Consider the following 18878-nt stretch of genomic DNA (forward strand, 5'->3'; position numbering starts at 1 on the left):
CATAAGGCCAATCTCTAAAACTTACAAAAAAGTGTGAAACGATTACATAAATGGAAATTGGGATGGGATAGACAGGGAATCCACACATTTCGTTGAAATTATCGCCTTAAGAAAATCAACAACAAAAAAAAGGGGGGGGGGGATAGTATTGATTGGATGATTGATTGCTTATATAATTTACGTCCCGTCGAGAATATTTTATTCATATTGAGACGTAACCAGCTTTAAGCGGAGTACCTATCCAATGTATCCATAGGGTTCAAGGTCGTAGCAGTGAGGGTTCTTTGAAATATCGTGCGAACACCTACTACTACATGTACGACCAGGGGTCTACGTTTATAAGGTCACATCTAAAAGATCCGTGATTCTCACTTCTAAATGTCGAGCGTTTGGCGAAGGAGCAATCACTACCAATTTCAACGTCTTAAAATTGGGTTTGCGGATGAACGGTGCTTGAACTCACGACCTCCCGGTTACGAAGCGAACTCTCTACCATTGAGCTACCGCGACCGGTCGGGGGAGGGGTAGTAGTGTCCATAATGATAACTTTAATTGTAATAATAACTTATAATAATTATCATTATATATATATATATATATATATATATAAAACACTAAATAATCACAACTAGGTACTGAAAATTTTCGCCCCAGCCCGGGGTCGAACCAGCGACGTACGGCACCCACCACCAAGCAAGATTGTCAAACCAGTGCGTAAGTCCACTCGGCCACAACGACTTCCCTGATATATATATATATATATATATATATATATATATATATATATATATATATATATATATATATATATATATATATATATATATATATATATATATATATATATATATACTTCTATGATTATAGACTCCCTCGTTTGTCAATACATGCTGTACGGGCCAGACTCGGTAGTAATTCAACCAAAAAGTATGATAAATAAAATCAAAATTCTGTATAATGCAGTGCCTAAAAGATCTAAAACAAGTATTAATAATTATATACATTTTTTGTATTACTTTTAAGTTTTTTGTTGACTTTTGATATAGATAAAAATTAGATATCTTTGTAAAAAAAAAAATGTTACGCGATATCTTAATTCCACTCCAAAAGGTAACATTTTCATGAACATTCTGTGTAAATGTAACTACATAGATGTGGCCTTACAAAAAACTTTAATCAAACGTTGCAAAAACCATAAATTGTTTGAAAATCCGGTGTATAACACCAGTTTATATAACTTCAGAATCAGGATTTGCTCCAGATTCCTTCATATACTGTTACAAAAATATCTACATGTTTATGATATGTACATGGAAATTATGTCAATTTTGACTATCATCTCACTTTGATATATGAGGACAAAATTGTAATAGAAAACCCCCAAAAATCACGATTTTCCTTCATCTTAGATATTTTTGTTTAGAGATTTCGTGCTTTAGGCACTCATTACGTCCTCCCCTTGGATAATTCCTGGTTTCGCTCCCGCCACATGCCAACAACTAAATATCCGCTAAACGTGTTGGACCCCCCCCCCCCTCCCACTAAACACGTCTGAAACACACTGAGGACAGGGATGACCAAATTCAAGGGAATATATTACTTTCTGTTTTTGTTCAAAAACTGGACGTGTCCTCTCATGACTTTTGTAATACAAATTCACCAGGATGATTTTTAAAATCTTAATGTTTTACATAAGCTCAAATAATTGAAGTCCAATAATATCCATGTGGTGGAAATATTGCTTGCAAAAATTAATTTAGAGCTCTGTATGAATGACTTGATTATCTCTTTTAATTCAATAGATCTTTTTAATTATATATACAGGGCTATTTCATAAGTAATTAATGCGCACATCGTTGTTTTGTTTTTAAAAAGAGAGCAACAATTCAATTAAAGAAATCATTCATTCAGTTGTGGATATGTCGAATTAATTAAGGATTATATCTCAATTAGATAATTACTCTCACTAACATAATTATTGTACGCATCAATTTAATTAATGATATCATTAATTCAATAGAAGAGAGCAATAATCCATTTATTGCGCACATTAAGTGATGTTAGCATTAATGAATTATTGCTCTCTTCAATTGAATTGTAGCATGCATTAATTCTATTGTTGGTATCATTAAATTATAATTCATTTGAGGAGAGCAACAATTAAATTATTGTGTGCATCAATTCAGCGGAATAAATAATGATATCAATAATTCAATTCAAATGAAGATATCATTAATTATTTGAAGAGATCTTTGATTGCAATGTTGCGTGCATGAAATGAATTAATAATATCTTCAAATAATTAAAGATATCTTCAAATATCTGAGTTTGTTATTTTGGCGCTCCATAGATCTAAAACTATTCCTAGTGGATTCCAGTGCTTTCTGACTCTCGACATCATACCAGTTCTTGCCACAAATGAATCTCACCATACAAGTGATCTAGCCACCTCTCTTTTAATCTCTTCATAGTATTCATATACGTAAGAGGATTTTTCTCCTTGAAAAGGTGATATTTAAAAATTTGTCACTCTTTAAGGAATTTTATGATCCCCTAATAGTATGTACATATACCATGGTAATTTCTGAACTGTTCGGTGAAAACGTTGACAATCAAGAATCAGTCACTGGTTATTTATGTGAAATTTAGCTATCTCATATGAATAAACTCTTGATTATTTTACTACAATGTACCATATTAACCAATTTCGGAAATAATTCCTTATTTGTCTTAAATTTTAATTTGATATAAAGATCGAGCAAACTGAAACAATAAACCAAAGTTCACATTGAACACCAGTGAGGCAATCATATACAAATATCAAATTCATATATTACAGAATTCATTAAGATATTTGAATTATTCTAATCTTTTAATGTGTCATGGTAGCAATGAAAACAGCAGGTCTTTTATTCTCAGTCATATATTTTATTATATAACAGGGGATATTACATGTACAATTAGTAAATATATATACATCATATATGTAATTGCATGTGCGAGAAAAATGTATACATACATACATAAGTAATTTAACCACAGACATATCCATAAATTTACATTTAATACATTGAATGAATTGAATATGTCCTTTGATTAAATAATCAACAAAGATGGATCCATATGATAATACATGTATTTGTAAAAGAAAAAAAGGAGTTCCATTTCTCATACAAATGATATAGGTAGAAATATCAAAATCAACAAGAGGCCCATGGGCCACATCGCTCACCTGAGTCATCTTGGCCCTGCTGTTTTGATTTTTAAATGCTATTTTATCAATCTTTATTCTCATGAATAATGTGACCCAAACCTAGCTCTAAAGAACACAACATTACTAAAATGAAATCATATAAGACAAAGATATGACTAGCATGATATTGCTGTTCTGGATAAGACCAAGGTAAAAAGTCGTAGGTCTTGGTATGATATGAAAGACCTTGCCATAAGTAATCAATATACAAAACATAAAAGCCCTATCTAAAATAGTCCTGGATATACTTAATATGTTATACTTTCTTAAAAGTATGTCAAACTCAGAATTCAGGGTCACAAGGTCAAATAACATAATATGATTGATTGTTTTAACTGTTTTCCGCCACACTCAACAATTTTTCAGTTATCTGGTGGTGCCCAGTTTTTATTGGTGGAAGAGAGAACCCAGATACAATGTACCTGGGAAGAGACCACCGACCTTCCGAGAGTAAACTGGGAAACTTTCTCAATTACCGGTGCGAGCAGGATTCAAACCCGCGCCAACCAGAGGTGAGAGGCTCCTCAACAAGATGAAAGGTTTTATCATAAGAAATTCATAATATATAATATATATGAAAGATCTACCTTAAACACAATGTAGTTCAGGACATACTGAATAAGTCAGATTTGTTTTGCCATAAAAATTGTATATACAAGATATGAAAGCCCTAGCTTAAATAGTTCAAGAGATATCTTTAAAGAATTTTCCTTTATATCAGCTAGCATATAAAACTTTGACCCCCTATTGTTACCACACCATAACTCCCGGGGAAATGATTTTAACAAACTTGAATATGCACTATGTCAAGAAGGTTTAATGTAAATTTGTGTGCTTCATACTAAATTTGAAAAGAATTCCGTTATTTGAATCGTAGATTGATCGCTGTGCGGTATCTTCATCTTTCAGTTATAGAATTTAGTTAAAAATGTTCAATTGTTAATGTCGACGGACTACAACAGATGCAGATCAATAGCAACATGTCATCTGAGTTTACTCAAGTGACCTAAAATTGTATAATTTTTCTAAAGCTTTTGAAAATTGATAATGCTATAAAAGCCTAGTCTGATCCCTTACACCCCATTTCAATAGTTAAGCGTAAAAACAGACTGGTGGGGATGGGGACCAAACTTAAGAAAGCTGTGAGATTAGTTCAATATTCAAACCTACAGTATTTGAATAATAAGTATTTAACCCAACTGGGATGATTTCATCCAAAATATTTCACTAAAAATATTTGTGAGGATATTAGTTCACACAGACATTATGTTTCAAAATGAGTATGAGTATGGAAATGAACTGGGGTTCAAATTGACAGGCTACTTAACATGGCTACATCAACAAAGAAATTGAAATCACTTGAAGCTGTTTTGGGGTTATATGTGGGTTTAGAAAATATTTGAAAGTATGTTTGGAAACAAGTATAGTGGGAAAATATGTTGGGAATTATTTAATATTAAATTCATGAGACAGCGATGCAGGAATGCAGTGATAGAGGGACTTAAACATGCACTTTTTTTCTCTGCCATAAATTGAAGTTTTTTTTATAAGGGGTTCATCTGAAGCTCTCTTTTCAAAGAGCTACGGTTCTGCATCTAGTTTTTGAGGAGAAGATTTTAAAAGATTTTCCTTGTATATATTTCACATGTAAAACTTAAATCCCCTATTGTGACCCCCACCCTACCCCTGTGAGCTTTTTACAAACTTGAATATGCACTATATATGAATGTAAAACTTTGATTCTCTATTGTGACCCCACCCTACCCCCAGAGACCATGATTTGCACAAAACAGGAACCTTTCGTGTGAATTCAACTTTCCTGGTCCAGTGGTTCTTGAAAAGGTTTTTTAAATGACCCCACCCTATTTTTGCATTTCCATGATTATTTCCTTTTTGAAGGGTGCATGACCCTTTATATGAACAAACTTGAATACCCTTTATCTATTGATGATGCATACCAAGTTTGATTGAAACTGGCCCAGTGGTTCACTCTGGAGAAGAAAATGAAAATGTGAAAAGTTTATAAACAGACAGACGACAGGCAAAGGTGATCAGAAAAGCTCACTTGAGCGTTTGGCTCAGGTGAGCCAAAAAAGTATACAAACATGTTTAATGTTAAACTTGTTTGTTTTATTGCTAAACAGCTCCATTGCCAGCATCTACCCTTACTGAGCTTCCAGTGTCAGACCTTGATATCAATCATCATCACTCATTTTGACTATCCAGGCCAAATTAATCTTTTTGCAAGGGTGAGGCCTGGCTGTCCTGTCGAGGTTGAAGTTTGTACTTCCACACTTGGCGACCCAGTGGATTGATCCTATCCAATCCTGTAAACTCTAGGTCTTGTTCTAGGATCTCATCCCATGTCAGCTTTGGTCTACCTATGAAGTTCTTTTCTGTTGATAACGATGCATAACATTCTGACAAATCTGCAAAAATATTTAGAGAAGTGATTAGTAAAAGGTCTTCATAGAAATAGCAATAAATGTATAAATAGATAAAAATCATAATTTCTATTTCTACAAAGTAAGTGTTTATCAAATGATCAACTGTAAATTACCTAGGCTGTGTCAAGCTGAATGAGCTAGTTTGTGCAGAACGAACAAAAATTACACCAAACACAGCGACACCTTTTGGAAATTTTATTTTTACAAACTTGAATCTGCACTACAGAGCTGTATGTCAGGAAGCTTTCATGTAAATGTAAACTGCTCTGGCCTAATGGTTCTTGAAAATTCTCTATACTTATTTGAATGTAAAACTTTGATCTCTTATTGTGGCCTCGGCCAACCTTCCCTGGGAGGCATGATTATGACAAACTTGAATCTGCACTATTTCAGGAAGCCTTTACGTAAATTTGTATTTTACTGGCCTTGTTATTTTCCTACTTCTTGTGAAGATTTTCCCTATATATTTGTACATGTAAAACTATGATCACCTAGTGTGGCCCTATTCTACCCCAGGGGGTCATGATTTGAACAAACTTCAATCTACACTTGTCCGGAAGCTTTCATGTAACTTTCACATCATCTGGCCCAGTGGTTCTTTAGAAGAAGATTTTTAAATGACCCCACCCTATTTTTGCAATTTTGTAATTAGATCTTCCCTTTGAAAGGGGGTGTGGCCCTTTATTTGAACAAACTTGAAAGCCCTTCACCAAGGATGCTTTTTGTCAAGTTAGGTTGAAATTGGCCCAGTGGTTCTTGAGAAGAAGTCAGAAATGTGAAAGTTTACAGACAGACGGACAACAGGGAAAAAGAATGTTCAACTTCAGTGTTACATGAAAATGTACTTCAAAATCACTCAACAACAATTATAATATTACTGTATGGAAATTTTCTGTCCAAAGAAAACAATGTAAAAAAAATGATGTAATCTACACTCTAGAGCAACATGTGAGAATAATGAACGTGAAATATATATTCTGAAAAAAAAAAACAAGAGATGTTTGTAAAACACATATGCCCCCCATAGTGCAAAATTGAAAAGGGTTATACACACACCTCATTTAATTGATAGTATTATCATCAATTCAAAATATTGAGCAGACAATATCTTCCTATGTCAAGAGTGAATTGACCATGTGACCTAAAATTCAATAGGGGTCATCTACTCCTTATGCTGTACCAGTGTACCAAGTTTGGTACGTGTCAATCAAACAAATAATTCTTAAAATATAGGAGACAATATATTACTATGTCCAGTTCAACTTTTGACTTTTGACCTCAAAATCAATATGGGTCATCCTCTTCTGAAGATGTACCAGTGTACTAAGTTTGATGTCTGTCAAGTAAAAGGGTTATCAAGATATTGAGTGGACAGTATATTACTATGTCCAGTTTGACCCTTGACCTTTGACCATGTGACCTCAAAATCAATAGGAGTCATCTTCTCCTGAATATACACCAGAGTACTATTTAAAGTTTGATGTCTGTCAAGCAAAGGGTTCTGAAGATATTGAGCAGACAGTATATTCCAATGTCCAGGTTGACCCTTGATCTTTAAACATGTGACCTCAAAATCAATAGGGATCATCTTCTCCTGAAGATGTACCAGTGTACCAAGTTTGATGTCTGTCAAGCAAAGGGTTCTCAAGATATTGAACGGACAGTATATTCCTATGTCCAGTTTGACCCTTGACCTTTGCTCATGTGACCTCAAAATCATTAAGGGTCATCTTCTCCTGAAGATGTACCAGTGTAACAAGTTTGATGTCTGTCAGGCAAAGGGTTCTCAAGATATTGAACGGACAATATATTCCTATGTCCAGTGTGACCTTTGACCGTGTGACCTCAAAATCAATAGGGGTCATCTTCTCCTGAAGACATATCAGTGTACTAAGTTTGATGTCTGTCAAGAAAAGGGTTCTCAATATATTGAACGGACAGTATATTCCTATGTCCAGTTTGACCCTTGACCTTTGACCATGTGACCTCAAAATCAATAGGGGTCATCTTCTTCTGAAGATGTACTGGTGTACCAAGTTTGATGTCTGTCAAGCAAAGGGTTCTCTAGACATTGAATGGTCAGTATATTCCCATGCCCAGTTTGACCCTTGACCTTTGACCGTGTGACCTCAAAATCAATAGGGGTCATCTACTTCTTAGGATGTACCAGTGTGCCAAGTTTGATGTCTGTCAAGCAAAGGGTTCTCTAGACATTGAATGGTCAGTATATTCCCATGCCCAGTTTGACCCTTGACCTTTGACCGTGTGACCTCAAAATCAATAGGGGTCATCTACTTCTTAGGATGTACCAGTGTGCCAAGTTTGATGTCTTTCAAGCAAAGGGTTCTCAAGATATTGAGCGGACATTATATTCCTATGTCCAGAGTAGATTGACCCTTGACCTTTGGACCTGAAAAACAATAAGGATCCTCTTCTACTCATAACTAACCAGGGTTTGACACTAAGTCACGTCCGACCGACCGAGTCTACTAAATGATAGGTCCGGTCGGGTAAAATGTCGATTTACTAGTCCGACTGGTCATGTTGAAAAAATAAACAAGGAACTTTATTTTAAACCATAAGATATCTTATTTTTAACTTTAAAAAATAACTGTAAAGAGTTTGCGAGCAATTTTGAACCGCGTGATGACAAAATCTCTATTTTTAGTTCGAATACATAGTCGCTGTCGGAAGTGATGTTTTACGACATTTACTCTTTGTTAATGGGTGTAAAGTTATATTTCGGATAAATATATATAAACTGAATTTATTTTCATTTGAAAAAAACCCCAGTTTATTTTAATTGAATATAAGAAAGTGTCTATCACAGGGATCGAAATTAACTTTTTTCACCACTAGCAAATTTTAGCTAGTGGATTATTTTCCAACTAGCAAAATTGAGCTTTTACTAGCATTTTTCAATCGATTACTGTTTTACATGAATTTAAGAAAACAAGCATGTCTCTTTATCAAAATTTTGGGAAAATCTATTAAAATCTCCTTTAAAGTGCAATAATAAAAATAAGATTGCGAATTCTTTCATTTAAAATTCAATGAATTATCAGACAACATACATGGTGCGGGTCATATGGTACACTTGTGCGGCGTACTCGCTGTCCAGAGATCTACCACCTATTAACAGCATCATGTGGATTGAAATCTTGAAGACTGTTTGCGCCAATTTAAACTATATGTTCAAAACTTTTGGAAATTTCATCTAAAAAAATTCTAGCTGAAAAGAAAACCCCGCGAACTCGAAGTGTATGACTATAGAGTACAGAAGGACACCGCGTGAAATGGTGACACACTGTCATGTGTTGTTTTATATAGACACGGACGAGATCAATATGCTTGCTATTTAAATCAGACGTCTCTGAGACATCCGAAGTGTGTATGAAGTAGGCCATCGACTGAGATGACCTATTTATTCGATCCACGTTTACTTTTTCAATACTTGTATATTCATTCTGTAAAGAGTTTCTATGCACAAGACAAGATTATTGTAAACTTCAAAGTACAGCCAATAAACCGAGGAAATCCGGGAAAAAGATTGGGGTTTTTTCACTCGCAAAAAGTTGCGATCACTTGTGATTTTTTACTCGCAAATTCAATTTTTAACTCGCATTTAGCGAGTATTTCCCCTTAATTTCGTTGCCTGTATCAAATGAATAAATTAAATCGTAAATAGCCATTTTTCGTTGTTGACACATGTGCGGGAATGTCTCGACTTCTCGTCCTCAAGGAAGGATGTTCCGAGAAAAAAAAAGGAGTAGATTGGGAAGTTTGAAAATAAAAGCACCAAATTGAATGACGAGACTAAAGATGTTTTTGAGACAATTAAGTACGTTTTAGTTTAAACTTAACGTTTGTCATTTGAATTAAGTACTTAAATATGGAGAAACCATCAGGGTTTCTTTTCTCTGGAAAGTTGGTCAGGGCTAGTGGATGTAAGGTCAGGTCTAGTAAATATTATTTGAAGTAGCCCGACTGGTCTAGTGCTCAAGAAAGTAAATGTCAAACCCTGCTAACCCACATATGAAATATCATTATCATCAAGTGAATGGTTCTCAAGATATTGAGCGGACAACACATGGTCTACAGACCGACCGACAGACCGACCAACAGGTGCAAAACAATATGCCCCCTCTTTTTCAAAGGGGGGCATAAAAATAAACTCCAACCACCTGCCCATTTTTATTTCCAAACAAAGATGAAAATCTAAAAAATAATTTTATGACTAGGACAAAATAAAAAATGTGTTTGTTTCAGGTCGCCTGCCCGACCCTAAATATATCCACCGACCCTATTAATTTTTTTCAATTTTCCGATTTCAATTCATCGATATACGAACTATTACCCGAAATGCCAAGACATCTATAATTGTAATATTAAAACTCCATCACATACTGTGTATTTTGTCAATTAAACATTGTGCTCTGAACCCATTTTTTATCTGTTAAACACATTATATTACAACTTTAACTATAAAATTTTCATTGATTCGAAGGCACTTATTTATTTTTATAAAAAAAAAATATTTAAAAAAAAATAAAATAAACCTACCTACCAACCCTTTTTTTAAAAATCAGAAGCGACCTAAAACAAACATTTTTTTTTTGGCCCTATGTGGCCTAAAATATTTTGTATACTTACTAATTTCAAAACTCGAAAGGAAATGTTATCCATGTGAAGCCATCGTGCTCTGTTCATCCTCTGGGGAAGACAATTAATTCTTTGATTTGCAGTTTGTGTCATGACTACACCATGATATCTTCTAATCTCGTCATACTATCAGAAAGTAATTTTGGCAGTTGGCAAGTGTATCAATGGTGTTACTTCTTCATGATCAGATCTTCTATACTGTGTCATATTCAGCATAAAGTAACAATTAAGGGCTATCATCTAGTTTTGAGGTACTGAGGAAGGGCTGTTTTTCTCAACACATAGCCTTTCTTCTGGTATTCTTAGGGATACTTTATTCATCTTTTAATTACATTTCCTTCTTGGAGATTAAAAGTTGAAGACCACTGAAAGAAAAAGAAGTGATTTAATGAATTCCATGTAGTTTATTGAATGTGCTGACCAGAATATTATCTAACTGTAGCCCCCCCCCCCCCCCCCCCCCCCCCCCCAAGCATGCAATGTCATACATGTATCTGAAATCAATACTTATAAAAATTAATTAAAATTAAAATCTTCAAATATACAATCTTGTTACACATCTCCTATATTTTTCACTTACGATAACTCTGAATTTTTAATAAGTGCGTCCTTTTGTCCACAAACTTTTAACAACCCCTCATAAACAATTTACAAATATGATATCAGAAATAATAATCTAAAAAATTATCCTGTTGTTCATAGATGCATGCCATCAACATTAAGAGTATAACAAATAACAAAAGCTCTCCTGACATTGTGCCATTCTGAAAGAAATGAGGTGCTTATACCCCCAAAGGCAGGGGGGTAACCCAGAATTGTGTCTAGAGAGCGGAATAATATATTTATGGAATTAACCAAAAAATTAGTAATAATTTTTTTTTAGCTATGAATTCATGTTAAATAAAGTGCACCGCCATGGCACATGATACGCCCGTCACATATTGTTAACAGTATAGATAGTACCCATTAAAACATTTTTTTTTATATCACCTTAATTAAATGTCACAGTGACCTTAAAGTAGGATGCGACACACCTTCTACCTAAGATGCATTAGTTGACCAATTTTGGTGATTCTAGGTCTAATAGTTTTCAAGTTATGAGCCGAACAAGTTTTTGCCATATATGGCCATATCTTCTTAATGAAAAGTCACAGTGACCTGGTTTTAATGTGCGACATACCTTCTACCCAAGATGTATCTACAGACAAAGTTTGATGATTCTAGGCCTTGTAGTATTTAAGTTACGGGTCGGACACGAAAAAGCTAACAGACGGACGGACAGACACGCCATACCATAATACGTCCCGTCTTAAGACGGGCGTATAAAAATTGGTCATGGTAGCTCAGTGGTAACACAGTCTTCGACATTAACCAGTGGCCTGATGCCCGAGGCCAGTAAAATCGGGATCGGGCTTCTTAAAATATTAAACCCTGGAGTCCGATGGGCCTGTAAATGTTTTCTTATATGTTCTGTATATATTACAAATAAAGCGTGAGATTGACTCAGACTAAATGTCATGACTTAGTAGTCAAATTTCGCATAGAAAAATTATCAACCATGCTGCCTTTTCTGAAGTATAGGGAGGGGGCTCGTCCGGGAAATTCAAAACCACCCAAGCGTATTTCACAATCACAACCATCCGATAAAAAAACCAAAAAAAAAAACTGTCGTACGAGGAGAAAAAAACGAAAATTCATGCCCCATTGGACCGAGGGCAGTGTTCAAAATTAACCATAGACCGAGTATATGTCAAATGGCACTGGTCTATGCCAACTGTAATTGAGATAGACCAAATTGTCTATGCCAATTTTCTAGATTTAAAGCAATAAAGTTATCCAAGAGGGCCTTGCATGGTCAGTCGACGTCTGATAAACATTATGAGGAAAGGATGATATTACAGAAATGGAAAGAAAATACACTTTCTAAGTATATTAGAAGTAAATGAAAATGTTTTAAATTTGTGTTATTATTTTTTCAATGTTGTGGTCTATGCCAATTCGATGAGGTACGTCTAAGTCATCTTATTTTGGCATAGACCTGTGGTCTATACCAAGTTTTAAACCAATTTCGAACACTGCGAGGGTAGGCCTTGGCTAACATTTAAAAAATGTTTTGTACGTGGTGTATACAAAACAGAGTTGAACATGAGCTGCTGATGTATCTGCGAGATTAATCAGTCTATGAGAAAGACATCGGACCGTCGGACCTGACCGATGTGCAGTGCCTCAGGTCCGATGCATCATTTTTTACACCGGACCGGAATGTCAGATGTCTCAATGTCCGGTTTTGAGCTTTACTATCTTGATGCGGAGTTTGTTATAAGTAAAAAAAATAGCACACATCCAAATACGTAAATGAAATGATTAAAACCGCATGGACTGTCTAAAGTATTATACGGGAAGGATTCCTGGAATAGTATTACTAGTATAATAAATAAGATTCCCTTGGTTTTGCATTTTCACGTGTTTCACTTTTTTACATTAGGTTTTTCGGTCTGACAAAATTTGGTTCGGTCCGGTGTGTTCATTGATTACACTGGACCGAATGTCCTGTGTGGTCCAAAAACTTTCGCATATACTGGATTAATATGTTGAAAAATAATATAATCCTTTTAATGTCAGTTGTTCTTTAACTATGATCATCTTGACCTGTATTTTCCTACAGTAAAAGAACTGTGCATGTGTCTATAGAGTAGAATCAGCAAATAACAAGAGATCAAATTAGAAAATAAACATTTTGGGCCTGCAAAATATTGTTCGGGCTTACACAATTATTATACTGGGAGGCCCGAAGGGCCTGTGCTTTACAAAGTTTTTCGTGAAGACTGGTAACAGGATCAAGAAATCATGGTTTCGAGCCATGCTTGTACTTTATTTAGGGTGAAAATGTAGGTAGTGAGGTGAATGCTCCATCATCATATTTAGCATTCAAAAGAGAAAGTTGCTGGTCTTTCAGATGAGACCTTTAAACACCACATGCATGCGTCTAAATGTGTGGCACTTCATACTACTGAAATATTCTCTACAGGTATTATACTAAAATCAAACATACACATACATGTATATTCATATACATGTTAAAAATCTTAATTATCATTTTAGAATTTTCTTCTTCTGACAAAATGATGCGCAAGTACATAAATGGAAGCTATGCCACTATATGTCATGACACTGTACAGCTTGATCAGTTGATACATCACATAAACAGTCACAGATGTAAACAATCAAGAAAAACTTAGTACACAACATCACCCCTTAATTTTGAATTGTAGCTGAAGATCATTCTGCCAAGATCGAAATGCAGCTTGGCAATGATTAGCGAGGGTTATATTATTCTTAAAAAGTAGATTGAAATCAAAAGTTAACTGCCAAAGTTATCAGGAGACAATAATCCATACATGGTTCGAATTTCCTCCACTGCCACCTAAAGTGCACGTGTAAACAACGCGTGTGACATGCACCACACCCCGACAGGCTACATTGTAAACAAGTAAAATGCATTCAGAGTAATAGTTTTACATATGATATTCTGTTTGGTTTATAGTCTTAGTAGCTACATACCTATGCGGTACACCTGTACCATGTACGTACTGCAAACAGTGCGGCGTAATGTACATTTGCATCCTCGGGGATTTCAACCCGGACAAAGTGGAACATGCCAATCCGAATACATATATATATCTTTCGTTCTTATTTTTGCATTTTATTTATTTATTTATTTATGTCATGGCGTTGGGAAAAAAACTTCAAAGTAGGGAGACAGATGAAAAGGGGGATACGGTCCAATCATCCAAAAAAAAGTCCCGTGTGGAGGGGTGGGGGTGGGGTAGATTCCTAAGGACTTGGCGCATATCTATTTGTTTTTAAATGTGAAATTCTATCCAAAATCAATATGAATTTTTAGTATACAGAGTACATTAACTGCAAAGATTAAATTTTAGAAAAAAAAACAAACAGTTCACGTACTAGATATATCACTTTCATCATCGGAATTTTCAGTAACTCGGGTACTCTGTCGCTTGTACATAACACGATCGGTATGAAACACCATTTAATCAGTCTATCTAATAAAAAAACTCATTGTTAATATGCAAACATTTTCTTTCAACCGTGTTTACTTACCTCAGATGGGCCAACTTCTTTCCCTGGAAAACTCCATTATGATGACATCACAAATTACGTCATTCAAAACAGAGCATGCGCACTTCGAAAGTGTGTAAGCCATGCTCGCAAGGAAAAAAGATGGACGAGTGCTAAATCTTTACACACCTGTTACACACATCTCATAAATCCTGTTAAGTAAACACTTCATGATTTTGATGGTAGATGAACTATTTAATGATTTTATGCTGATTTTTATAAAAATCCAACTGAACACCACCATTTTCGTGTTCCTTTGACCGACCCCGTGTTGATTTACACGTGTGCCTTCTTATTCACTGGTTCAATTGACAGGGCTTACAAACACACACACACACACACACACACACACACACACACACACACACATATATATATATATATATATATATATATATATAATTCAATAAAAAAAGCAGGAAAATATACAGTTCCAAAATATAAAGTGATTTAAATATATTTTGGAACTGTATATTTTCCTGCTTTTTTATTGAATTATTTTGACTGTGTGATATCAACTCTTTCTATATATATATATATATATATATATATATATATATATATATATAAAGGATAAAAACATGATGTGATTTAATCACCTGTTTGTGGAACAAGGTAGTACTTAATCTCTCATCAGTCAATTAATGAAGCTCTAGGTTTCAATTCAGTACTACAAACAATATTTACATATAATACTGTACTGATTGAATACATGGTGCTTAAGATCAATATATACAGAATTTAATTATGAATAAAATTCTAGAATTCACTCATCTATCAATGGAATTTACTTTCTAACTTAAATTTAATAGAAATGCTAATTAGAAACTTTACAGAAATAGTATTAATAAAAGGCTTAAAGAAATAAATAGTGTACCTACTATTAGTAATATGTCCAAAATGTCCAGATCTTCAATTCTATTAAAAGTTATGTTCAATATAAAATGCAGTCCTTCCTCTCTGCGAGTTGTCTGACTTCGGTATGAACAAAGACTAGGGGCTTTTTAGCGGGAAAATAAAATAAGTAAAACTATTGGTTTAGATAACCACCTGGCCTTAATCGCATGTCTGTAAGTGACCACACGGGTATAGATGCCCCAAGGCTCAAAGATAACTTTGGTTACAAACAATAAATAACCAGGGAGTAAAATGGTGTTGTATATATGTAACACTGAACAGTGTATATTGTTGATGATATAAATGATACTAATGAATATGTACATAATGATCAAGTGAGATAATTTAGTTTAAAAACACTTCCAAATATATTGGAAAGATTTATTTCATTTTCTCAGCACTAAGTAGGAATGGGGAATAATTTGTATTAAATGCACCTATCATGCCATTGCAAAATGAATATGAATAAAACTACACCCTACTACATACATGTATACTAATGTGACATATCAACAGACGTAGATATTATATATACAAGAATCATTTCATGTACAGTCAACAGCTGACAATGTGATCTGTTTGTAAATAGCGATGTTTAGTATCTTCATTTCATACAAATACAAAGGGTACTCGGTCCGATGATTTATCCGCCTACTTGTTTGCAAACTTCCAAACCACGCGATCTTTATCATTCAACCTACCCTACGTGTTTCAAAATCAAAACATGTCACAAAACATTTGCTTGCTATCATATTACCAGCATATTTTAGAAATAATAAGCACTTCAAGGAACTATATAATACAGCGTGGGTATTCTAACAGAAACGCATACGGGTGCTAAGAAATCCCTGCATACATATTGTAGAACCCTAGCTATTTATTTGGAAATACTTCGTTAGTCGATAGGGGTAGTGGATTTAATGACTGTTCAATCTTAATAATCGCTGGCGCATGCGTCCATCGCTTTATAAGGTATTTTATATTCTCCCTCACTTTGTTCGTCCGAATATAAATTAATTAGATGCTAATTACCAAAAAACAAGAAACTATATAGTATAAGTAGGATGGCAGCTCGCTAGCACTTTATTCATCACTCGTAACGTCCTTAAGAAATATATCGCAAACAAAACTACTCATGTTAATACACATCAATATATACACAGATTAATGTCATCTGATAAATGATTACTATCCGCCATAGAAATATTGTAAAATTTACCTGTACGTAGAACTAGCGAGCGTGCTTAGAATGCCGCACAAACACATGTTCGCCTATTTATATGCCTTCACCACGTGACCAATACAAATGATATTCGAACCCGACTACCTATAAAACACCCGCATATAATTATAATTATATTCTCCCTCACTTTGTTCGTCCGAATATAAATTAATTAGATGCTAATTACCAAAAAAACAAGAAACTATATAGTATAAGTAGGATGGCAGCTCGCTAGCACTTAGAAAAACAAAGAGAGAAAAATCTAATGGCGGAAGTAACACATTTGTTATTAATTATATAAACAAAAGTGAACAATATATAAACCTTCGTTCGTTAAATCTGAAAAATCCCGCAAAACCCAACAATACCATTGTACAAACTCTCACATTAGACAAGTCATTTTTACAACTATCATTGCCGTATTTGCTTATAATCTGCTCTAAAATTTCAGGCGTTATTGGATCCTTCTTCTGAATCGGTTTCGAAAGAATTCGTTTTCCTCCTTCCATGAGCATATGGAGAATTTTTTGATCACACGGGTTAGAGCACATATTGCAATCATGATACCACTTGATACTGTAGAAATATGTTGATAACACAGATTCGGAAACCGATTGCTGTACAAGACCGCTTAGAAATACTGCCACAGTACTCACTGCTGCGGGTAAATAGGAAACATCGTGAGCCGAACACCAGCCTTTAAATTTTTGGAAATAAGTGTCGTATTTTCTATTAGAGTTGTCGCTCTTTCCTTTCCGTAGAATGTAATGAATGTGTGATGCTGCCGATGCAAACCTGCTGTCTTTTTTCATTTCCTGGATTTCCGACAGAATGTTATTGTGTACCTATAAAAAAGACAGATTTTATCAATGCAAAGTTGTCCCACAACTTTCCACCTTGAGACTTAAGATATAGTTCATGCATGCCCCATTCAATTACATTTGATTTTCTGAAAACGCACATGGTGCCTTATCTCTAATTCATATTTAGCTCACAAAATCCCACTTCGTTTCAATTCAAAATTCTCTTAGTATACACAAGAAAACGCACATGGTGCTTTGTTTACAATTTCATATGTAGCTCATAAGGTATATGCACATGGTGCTCAAAATACTGCTCTAGAATTCATTATGCACATGGTGCCATGCAAGATATGCCATGTGGTTCATGGAACCTTGTTGATCATCCATATGATCTATCTAAAATCAACTCTCAGCACTAGAACATTACTAGCAAACTTATATGCCGCAAAAATACTGTTTATATCTGATCCAGCTTTGAAAAAATTTTTTGGATTATTATACTCAATAAATCCTTTTACAAAATAATGAAAATTGTTTTGCTTTGCATTCCAAATCAGAGGCCAAAACATTGAAGATTTCCATTTTGGAATAATTAGTGTACCAAAAGCTTTACATATCTGCAAGTGCGTAAGTACTCGACAAATCAACACGGGTGGAGGTACTATCCAACAGTTTTCATCTGACCAATTTTGCGCAAAAGCATCAACTCCAGAAGTGTCGGGTGTCCAAAATTTTGAAAAGAATTTTTTGCATTTTTTGTTTTTACTGTCTGCAAATAAATCACATGTAAACTTTCCCCACGTTTTATCCAAAAATTCAAAAAACCTGTCTGAAACACCCCAGTCATCAAAATCGTAAATTTGCTTAACTCATCTGCTAACGAGTTCATATTTCTAGGAATCCATTCCACTTCCAATTTTACTGAATGTGTTACACACAATCCAAACATTTCCAAAGCGAGCTGATGCAGCTCAAAATTCATACTTCCTTTACATGCAATCAGTACAACATTTTGATTATCTGTATATACTTTCACAAGTTTCCCTGATAGATAACTGTGTAAACTCTCAATAAGAATACAGATAGTTTTTAACTCTCGCCACGTAGAACCTTCAATCTAAATTGCCTCTCCGTTTGTCGTAGGGCTTGCTTCGATAGGAGCGTTTCCTAGCAGCACGACTAACAGCGTAACGAAGCTTAGTAGCATCTTCGGTGTCGTCCGCTAAGGGGTCGTCAAGGTATTCACTCACGGTATCCCATCCGTGCCGGTCTGCAATCTTTAAAATCTTGTTTCTTTGAAGTATTGCTGCTTGTTCCTCTTTTACGATGTCTGCTGCTTTCTGAAAATCACACTCCTGAATCAACTTTCCTAGCTCTGACAACTTGGAATATCTTGCTTGATTAAAGTTAAACTGAATCTTGTGTCCCTCGTGTTTGAATTCGAATCCTGGTGA

The 18878-nt window shown here is 34.7% G+C and overlaps 1 long non-coding RNA gene across 2 annotated transcripts; it reads right to left on the minus strand.

Moving 5' to 3' along the window:
* Positions 1-2907: 2907 nt before the first annotated feature.
* Positions 2908-13970, minus strand: LOC125676873 (uncharacterized). 2 transcript variants are annotated; one of them, XR_007370843.2, is made up of 3 exons: positions 13924-13970; positions 10354-10727; positions 2908-5682 (listed from the first exon to the last, which is right to left on the minus strand). It is a non-coding gene; the product is annotated as an uncharacterized LOC125676873 (long non-coding RNA). The 2 variants fall into 2 exon arrangements; XR_008801482.1 differs by lacking the exon at positions 13924-13970 and having other exon boundaries at positions 10354-10795.
* Positions 13971-18878: the final 4908 nt, after the last annotated feature.

The sequence above is a fragment of the Ostrea edulis genome, chromosome 3 (genome assembly GCF_947568905.1).
Source record: "Ostrea edulis chromosome 3, xbOstEdul1.1, whole genome shotgun sequence".
NCBI classification, from domain to species: domain Eukaryota; kingdom Metazoa; phylum Mollusca; class Bivalvia; order Ostreida; family Ostreidae; genus Ostrea; species Ostrea edulis.